Source organism: Vidua chalybeata, chromosome 15 (genome assembly GCF_026979565.1).
Source record: "Vidua chalybeata isolate OUT-0048 chromosome 15, bVidCha1 merged haplotype, whole genome shotgun sequence".
NCBI lineage: Eukaryota > Metazoa > Chordata > Aves > Passeriformes > Viduidae > Vidua > Vidua chalybeata.
In genome coordinates, this window is record NC_071544.1 from 1,457,777 (window position 1) to 1,464,425 (window position 6,649).

General features: G+C 52.7%; 1 long non-coding RNA gene and 1 other non-coding gene across 2 annotated transcripts; both read left to right on the forward strand.

Moving 5' to 3' along the window:
• The first annotated feature begins 2,432 nt into the window (after positions 1-2,432).
• On the forward strand, positions 2,433-4,201 carry LOC128795790 (uncharacterized). Its single transcript, XR_008433636.1, has 3 exons — positions 2,433-2,749; positions 3,062-3,289; positions 3,901-4,201. It is a non-coding gene; the product is annotated as an uncharacterized LOC128795790 (long non-coding RNA).
• On the forward strand, positions 3,556-3,758 carry LOC128795931 (small nucleolar RNA SNORA74). Its single transcript, XR_008433667.1, has one exon. It is a non-coding gene; the product is annotated as a small nucleolar RNA SNORA74 (small nucleolar RNA).
• Positions 4,202-6,649: the final 2,448 nt, after the last annotated feature.

The window sequence follows — 6,649 nt, forward strand, 5'->3', positions numbered from 1 at the left end:
CCTCAAAGAGTGCTGAATCTCCCAAAAGAGGAAAAGGCACCATTGAGGCCATAGCTGCCCCGCCACCTCTGCTGTGTGGGAGCCGAGCAAGGCTGGTGTCACTCATAGGGCAGTGCAAGTATCAGCACCCACAAGGTGTCATCATCATGGTCCCCAGCTGTGATAGACACCAAGGGGACAAAAGTTCTTCTCACCAGAGCCTGAACTTGCTTGGCTGTGGGGCTGGAGGTGACCATCATGGTAAATGATGATGTACATCCACAAATCTTTTCTTCCATAGCTTTACTGAGTTTTCTTCTTCTTCCCATGGTACTACTCTGTCTTTTTCTCCAATGACTGACAGTGTGGCCAAATGGCATTGAGCCAAAATCTGATTGGTGCTGAGGGATCACAGTACCAACCCTGTGGTGCCAGAGCTGGAGGTGAGCAGTGACAGGCAGGCAGTGAGCCCTGGGCAGGGGTGTGTTCAGGGCTGAGGTGACAGTAAAGGATCTCTCTTGCTGCCACAGAAGCCACAGACATTGGCTACGTGGGGGGATGTCCCACTCCAGGCTTGGAGCACACGTATTTTGAAGCATTACAGCTCCATGCCAGTGCAGATCTCCTGAGTGGATGCACTGTGCCAGCAGACAGTGCTCATGTCCTGGTTTAACCCATCCTGCTAATTTATGGGAGCAGAATCACTCAGATGTGATTCCTCCTTTATGCTGTAACTGAACATTCACTCGACAGAGGCTACCCAGGCTTCTGGAGCCTGTTGAGTTGCTTTGAATGCAAGCTGCAGGGCTGTGCTGGGATGCAGGGAGCTCAGGGGAGGCTGTGTCTAGACTAGAGGAACTCTCCTGAAGGCTAGCTGGGCTTTTGTTTTGTAGTAACTCATATCTCTAATCTGGCTTGGAACAAAGCATCTCCAGTCCCTTCAGGCCCGCCATAACACTTGCAGGAGAAAAGGAGGATTTGTTTAGCATTCATCAAGCCAAGATGAACAACAGGGACTGCCTGCAACTGATGCAGAGAGCACACTCCTGTGACAGAAAAGGGCTTCTGCCCCATGGCAGAGCTGCTGTGTTTCATCTGCTTCGACACTTTTTACCTAAAGTTCACATGTGATGTGCAGGTCTTTGTTTGAGGCCCCCTCCAAGGCAAGCAAGCAGAGGAAAAGCTGTGCACACAGAGGGAATCTATACTGGGAAGTGAGAGACTGGTTCTGGCACTGAGAGTTGCTGAGTTCTGCTATTTTGCATTCAGGAAGCTTTTGAAGTATCTCCCCAATCCTGCTGAAAATGTCTTATTAAAAGAGACAAAGCATATTAATTTGGGCCCCATGCTGCACTAATGAATTAAACAGTTCCAGACTGAAGCTGTGGCTTAGGGTCACGGCAGAGTCATCATCTATCCCTGTGTGGGCATGTGCCCTTGGCCACGGGCGGTGAGATCTCCTGGAACAAGAGCTTGAAGTGCTCTGTGCTCTTACCTGTCTCTCCACCAGACAGCTCTTGCTGTGCTGCACTGGGCATAGCTGAGAAATCTGTTCCTCACCAGGTTCATTCATCACTGACAGGGGAAGCACCAAGCTCCTTCTGCTCAGCACCAGCCTCTCTCCCTGCATGCAGCCGTGTCCTGGGCACAGCGAGCCCAGAGCTTCTCGGGACAAAGCAGGATCAGGCTGAGCTGGGGAGGAGCACCCCACGTCCAGGAAGAATAGCTGCCTGCCTTGGGCTGAAAATAGACCGTGAAATATTTGAAGAAGACAGAGCTGGAGTGGATGATTGCCTGAGGCAAGGCACAGCTCCAGCTGAGTTCATTGCTGAGCTCTGAGAGCAGAAGCACAAGGAGTATGGGGGAGGTATGCCAGGCTTTCTGGAAAGGCCTTGAAATGTCTCACTGGAGCACAAAGCCCAGAGAAAAACTTCCTTTGAATGGAGCCCCAGCGAGGGAGGTCACAGTTTCACTGCTATGCCCAGTCATGGATACAACAGAGCCCTGGGCTGACGTTAAGGCATCCAGTGGAGGCCAGGGAAGGTGTGGAATTGTGTTTCTCCCAGCGAGGCACTTGGCAGCACCACAACTTTTGCTCTGCTTTTTTCAGGGCTGGATTTTTGTTGCTGGCAGCTGTTTCTGAGCTGGCACTTCTACCTCCTGTGCCTGAAGTGGGACACATCAGGGGAAAGCAGACGCAGCTTACCAGCCCTCTGCTTCCCATAAGCTGGTGCTTGAGTTCAGTTCTCCCAACTCCACAGATCTTGTGTTTCCTGCTCTGGCTCTGTCAGGAATGCTGGAAGTGTCCAAGACGAGGTTGGACGGGGATTGGAGCAACCGAGGATAGGGGAAGGTGTCCCTGCCCACGGCAGTGAGTGGGAAGAGCCGATCTTTAAAGTCCCTCCCAGCCAAGCCGCCCTGTGACTGATAATCGAGGGGTTTTGCCCGCCCCGGGGGGAGCGGCCGAAGCGAGCGGGGCGGTGCCTGTGGAATCACCTCGGCAGCGCGGCCGGGCTCGTTCCTTTTGCGCCCCCGCCGCCGTGAGGACAAGGAGCGGCTCTGGGCTCTGGCGGGCCGGGCTCCCTCAGCTCGCCGCCGTGAGGGCAAGGAGCGGCTCTGGGCTCTGGCGGGCCGGGCTCCCTCAGCTCGCCGCCGTGAGGGCAAGGAGCGGCTCTGGCGGGCCGGGCTCCCTCAGCTCGCCGCCGAGAGGGCAAGGAGCGACTCTGGCGGGCCGGGTCCCCTCGCCATGAGGGGCCACCGCCGCCATGAGGTAAGGGGGGAACAGGGCACGGGTGGCGGCCGCAGCGGCGCTAGAGATAGGCGCTCAGGGGACGGAAAGCGTCACGTGAAATATTCACCTTACTTAATTTCGCTGTTACTGACGGCCGGCAAGCGCTGCAGCCCGCGGTGCCCCGGGACTGGGGGTGTTGCTCAGCAGTGCTGTTCCGCATTAATTCCTCAGCCTTTCGCTCGATTTGCTGGCTTTTGTCCTCTGCTACAAGCCAGGCCGCTGCTTTTGAGCTTTATGAATACAGATGGAACTAATGGATTATTTGCGATGTTTCTGCTGTCCTCTCTTTAGGCCTTCGGCCGATGGGGGAATCGCGGTGACCCGCAGCCGTGGGGGGCGGGAGCCGCCCGAAGGAGCAGCCCTGAGGTGGCCCGGCCGCGCCGTGTGTGAAACCCCCGAGCTGTGCTGTGCTGGGACAGCCAAGGAGGCTCTCCAGGAGGGCACTAGAGCCTGCGGAGAGATGTGAAGGGATAACCTGCCTATGAGACAAAGGGAGAGCTCTGGAGCCACGTGGGTGAGGTGTGACCCTGAGCCAGTGAGGGGAAATGGGCAGAAGTATTTCTTTTGCTGTCTTGAATTAACTAAAAGGCGTCTGCTGGCTCTTGTGCTAGCATCAGGTCCTCAGGGTGGAAATTATATGGTCTATCCAGCAATAGGTTTAGCTTATCTATTCCTCTTGCTGGATGAAGCCTTGATGAGAGTAGGCATCATCAGAGAGGTGCCTCCACTTTTTTTCTGCCCTGTAAACCCTCCGGTTTTGTTTGGTTTTTTTTTTTTTTCTTTCTCCCAGCAGTAGTCAGCTGCCCATGGCTGCTCAGTGCCTGTGCCAGTGTTATGCTGCTGGGAGAGAAAGGTGCTGCTTAGCTTTCCTGGCACCAGTGGGGCCGTCCTGGTGCTCAGTGGTGCCAGGTTTTGGCAGCACTCTGCATGCCTGAGAGTGGAGTAACTCCTGCCCGTGGAGTTAGAGCCTAGATTGGATGCAGACAACACACAGAAAAAGGAAAATTCTGTTGCAGATACTTTAATGTGCATCTTTTATATAAAAGTAAATGTCAGCTAATTAACTGGTCAGTGCTAAGAGTTGAATAGAGGTCCTCTTTTCAACTGTCTTTATTGGGTTTTTATTACAGGTAAATTGTTGGTGTGGGGCTTGCTGGAGCAGCAGGAGTGGTCAGAAGTAAAGCTGTCAAGGCTGCTTTGAAGAGCCTTGTTTGAAAGGCATTGGGAAGATGGAAACCTGGAGCCAATAGTTTAAACAGGGCAGCTGGAGAAGAATTTGTTTTCAGAATGTGGATGTAGAATTGGAAAAATCAAAGGTGGTTTGGGGCAAGATATAACAACAATTATGTGTACAATTCATTGTTAATCTCCTCTCATTGCTTGTTGGAAATACATTTTTATATGACCTCAATTAAATGTATTTATATTTAAGCTTGCTCACTTTGCTTTTCATTATCTTACAAGGCTGTTGGGTGCAGCAGGATTTGAGAGTGGTGTTGAATTGTTGTGGGAGACTGGAGAGGCTGTAGTGAGGCACCAGCTCTCATCCCTAGGCCTGGGGGGAAGTGAGCCCACAAAGGAAGGTTGGAGAAGGCTGATGAATATGTAAAATACATCAGAACTGGTGGGGAGGGGCAGGATGACCATCAGGGATTCAGACAAAAATGGTGTTTAAATGCAAAAGTTGTAACAAAAGGAGTGTTTTGCTCTCCAAGATGAGAGTTGGATTCCTTGCAGTCATCTAGGAAACCCTGGGTTTGTGAAATAATCCAGACTCCATAAATGTCCCTGACACTTAGTTTAGCCATGAGCCGAGCCCTTCTGCCACCTGAATATCCAGAGCTTTGAATACACACTTTTTGTACTGCACATACTTGTTAAAATATTAACCACTGGGGAATAAAGGTTTTTCCTGGTTGAAGCCTGAGTTGTGTTGTTTCTGTAGGAACAAGTCCTACCTGCAAAACTAGTCAAGGGTTTCCCCATGGATTTATGTTGTGCCCAGCAATTTTCCTTTTTCCCAGGGCTGGGTGCCTGCTGCCCTTATGGTGGGGGGGTCCTGCCTGCTGGCAGCCAAGGAACACTCACTGTGTCAAGGGGCTCTGCTGCTGGAGCAGACGTTCCCCAAAGTGGCAAAAAATGGGGAATATGAGCTCTTTCCCAATATCCCATCCAGACCTGCCCTCTGGCACTGGGAGCCATTCCCTGTGTCCTGTCCCTCCATCCCTTGTCAATTGTCTCTCTCCAGGTTTCCTGGGGCTCCTTCAGGCCCTGCAAGGCCACACTGAGCTCACCCCAAAGCTTCTCCTCTCCAGGTGAACAATCCCAGCTGTGCCAGCCTTTGCTCCCAGCAGAGCTGCTCCATCCTCTGCTCATCCTGGAGCCTCCTCTGGCCTGGCTCCAGCAGCTCCAGCTCCTCCCTGTGCTGGGCCCAGGGCTGGGGCAACTCTGCAGGTGGGGGCTCACCTGGGCACAGGGGCAGAATCCCCCCAGCCCTGCTGCCCACATTGGGCTCAGCCCAGGCCACGGGGGACTTCTGGGTTCTAGGGCATGTCCAGCTTCCAGCTTTGTGCACAACTGGAAAATAAAAAATAAGAGATGTCCTGAAGGTTCTCCAGTGGTCAGCACAAGCACAGGCTCGGGGCTCTGGAGTTCAGGGTGTCACCTCCAGCAGGAAGGGAACAGTCAGCACCGTGCAGCTCCTTCTGCAGCACAAAGGCGATCGATAAAGATCAGAATGATTCACCTTGGCCCTGCTCTGGTGCTTCGAGCACAGATAGCAAAGGGAATTGGGAGAGAGCCCATGAGGTCCAAGACTGGCAGTGAAATAAAGCCAGGAAATGGAGCAGGACCTGCCTTCGTACTTGGGAAATGACAACGTGATTTATGGTTCTGTTTAGGAGCACCATACATTTTGCAATCTATATATGACTTCTGCTAGGTAAAAGTGGCTGGATTGCTTTACATTTGCTCTGCTTTTACGGCTCTGCAGCACTACAGCACAGGAGGATTGTTAACTGAGATTTATGGGCTTGTTTTTGAGCACTTAATTGTTTTCTTACCTTGAGCTTGTTAAGAGCTGGATTTCTTGTGATTGTACTCTGAGCATTTTTATATTATTTCAACATGTATATTGTACCACTTCCATTTTTAAAAAATACCTTGTGTTACTGTTTCATTGTGCTCTTCAACTACTTACAGAGAAGAAAAACTGTGATCAATTGAAGAGGCATTTTTCCTTTCCCCTGGAGCTTTCCCTGAATTCACGTTCACGCCCTCACCTTCGTAAAGCTGCTGGAGCACAGCGGTTTCCAGGCTAATGGACAAAGTGGTTCTTTAGCCACAAAATTAAATAGGGAAGAAAGATGTTGACTACAAAATAAATCCAAATAACGAATAGTACTTGAGGGGTTGTAGGAGTACTTTGGTCACAACTCACGGGTTTCAGGAGGGCACCAGTACAGGGACCTCTCCTCATCCAGCACAAGGTGGCAATGTTGGACCAGAGGAACAGCACAGCCTTGCACATCGGCTGCAGGGCCTTTTTACCAGAATCTTCTAACGAGCCTCACAGCCAGCGAGAGCCCAGAGTTTTGAATATTTTAGCGATGGTGACACCTGCGTTGTGCTGAGGAGAGCGGCCTCGGGCTTGGCGGGGCTGGCTGCGCGTGAGCGTGCCCTGGGACACAGAGAACAGCGTGGGGACCGGAGGATACAGTGGCTATCCCGGACACCCTGCATACCCCGGGCACGCCCCGCAGCGGCGGCGCCGCTCCCCGGAAGCGGCTGAGGGGAGCCGCGAACCCGCGGTCCCGGGCCCCGGGCCCCGCGCTCCTCCCGGGGGGCGTGGCAGCCGCCCCGCCCCGCCCCGCACGCCTT